Source organism: Bison bison, unplaced genomic scaffold (genome assembly GCF_000754665.1).
Source record: "Bison bison bison isolate TAMUID 2011002044 unplaced genomic scaffold, Bison_UMD1.0 scf7180017864240, whole genome shotgun sequence".
In the NCBI taxonomy this organism is placed as follows: domain Eukaryota; kingdom Metazoa; phylum Chordata; class Mammalia; order Artiodactyla; family Bovidae; genus Bison; species Bison bison.
Window position 1 is genome coordinate 1,447,919 of NW_011494812.1, and position 2,488 is coordinate 1,450,406.

Genomic DNA, 2,488 nt, shown 5'->3' on the forward strand with positions numbered 1-2,488 from the left:
CAGATGGTACAGAATCTGCCTGGGTTCGATTCCTGGGTCGAGAAGACTCCCTGGAGAAGAGAATGGCTACCCACTCCAGTATTCTTGCCTGGAGAATCCCACAGACAGACTACAGTCTATGGGATTGCAAAGAGTCGGACACGACTGAGTAATAACAGATGCCTATGTGTATACGTGCCTCTCTGTCAGAGTTTGACTTGCATACTCCTGCGTGAGTGCTCTGCTCTCTCTTTCTCTCAGGCCTCCCCCTCCACCTCATTCTGCTCTCCATCCTTATTCTCAGGGTATGGAATCAGGATTTGTAACTCACTCCTAACTCAAATGAGTTTTCTTTACCGTGAAGCGTAAGATACTTGATGAGGAAAGGCCTGATCTGGCTGGGCCATCTGCTTGGAATCCCCCAAATTTCCCTTCTAATACCTTTTAGCTCTCAAAATAAGCCATTTTCCCCACACAAATATATCCTTCTGCTTTCCCCACCATACCCCTTTGCCCTGGGGCCTCTTCCCCAAATATCCTCCCTGACTGTCTGGATGCTTCTTCATCACCCTGGAGGCTTTTTCTCAGTCAAGTTTAGGTGATGATAGTAAGGACCATGAATAAACCCCTCTCCATAAGGGGGATGGCCTCTTTTTTATAATCGTGTTTATTTATTTTGGGCTGTGCTGGATCTTTGTCGCTGCCTGGGCTTTTCTCTACTTGTGGTGAGTGGGGGCTACTCCCCAGTTGCCATGCGCAGGTTTCTCACTGAGGCGGCTTCTCTTGTTGTGGAGAACAGGCTCTAGGGTAATTGGGGTTCAGTAGTTGCGGTTCCCTGGCCCCAGAGCACAGACTAAATAGTTATGGCACACAGGCTTAGTTGGTCCACAGCATGTGGAATCTTCCCAGACCAAGGATCGAACCCATTTCTCCTGCATTGGCAGGCAGATTCTTTACCACTGAGCCACCAGGGAAGCCCAAGGGAAACCAATTTTAATGGCACCAACAAATTCACCCTGTGCCTGAGAGGCCACCCAAAAATGTGTCTCTCCCTCCAACCCAATTAAACACTGGGGAGACTTGAGAAGGTACCTTACATCTATCCGAATCTAGGGATGTTATTATGTTAGTCGCTCAGTTGTGTCCAACTTTTTGAGATCCCATGGACTGTAGCTTTCCAGGCTCCTCTGTCCATGGAATTCTCCAGGCAAGAATACTGGAGTGGGTTGCCATTCCCTTCTCCAGGGGATCTTCCCAACCCAGGGATCGAGCGCAGGTCTCTTGCATTACAGGCAGATTCTTTACATTCTGAGCCACCAGGGAAGCCCTGAATCTAGGTATGGCCTGTCATTTTTCAAAGATGTGCTATATGTGGTTTCTCCCCCAAAATCATTTCTGCTTGACTCTTTGGACTTTGGAGATAAGTAGGAGAATGCAGGAGAAGGGCAGAGATGAGTTACAGCATCCTTGGCAGGCGACTTGAAAGGCAGGAGGAATTTTCCTGGGTGGGTGCAGTGACAAATCCTCTCAACCCCCCCACCTCCCGTCTCTTAGCAACCACCAGATTAGCTGCTGATTGGTGCATCCTAAATTGAAAGGCGGGATTTAGGGACCAATTGAGATGGGAGACATACTGAAACAGAAAGAAAGGCAGAGAAAATAGAGAAAAGAGAGATAAATTACAAACCTAAATTATGCTAAGATCTCCAGTCACAGTTTATGAATGTATCCCAGTGTTTTCTTTGCTGTAATTCCCTTCCCAGCCTATTCTCATAGATTGCACCCGCCAGCACCTGACCACTCTCTCAATCCTTCAGGTACTGGCCAACTCCCTTACAAGCTACTGGATTCGGATGCTGACCTAGTTAAGGCGGAGGAGAGGGCATTTTCAACTTGCCAAATCTTCCAGTGTCAACCTGATCCAAAGGAGACTTAATTTAGGACCACCTGGGTTGTCTTATCTACCTACCCCCTCAGCCATGCCTCCAGGCAGAGATCCCTCCTTGCTCAGCCTGGGTAGACAGACCCTCAGATACTCTGCCCCTCTTACATCTCTTGCAAAGGAAAGGCCAAGGCAGAAGCCTGGAGCTGATAAGAGGAAAGGCTTGGTTGGAGATGTGTCCCCACAACTTTCTCCTTCCCATTCCGTCCCCTCTGCTTTGCCCCAGTTCCCCTGGGTGCTGGCCTTTCCCTGTGTTATCTCCATTGCGTTCGGGTAGCTCTTCTGTAAGTCTAGATCAGATCAGTCGCTCAGTCGTGTCCGACTCTTTGCAACACCATGAATCGCAGCACGCCAGGCCTCCCTGCCCATCACCAATTCCCGGAGTTCACTCAGACTCACGTCCATCGAGTCAGTGATGCTATCAAGCCATCTCATCCTCTGTTGTCCCCTTCTCCTCTTGCCCCCAATCCCTCCCAGCATCAGAGTCTTTTCCAATGAGTCAACTCTTTGCATGAGGTGGCCAAAGTACTGGAGTTTCAGCTTTAGCATCATTCCTTCCAAAGAACA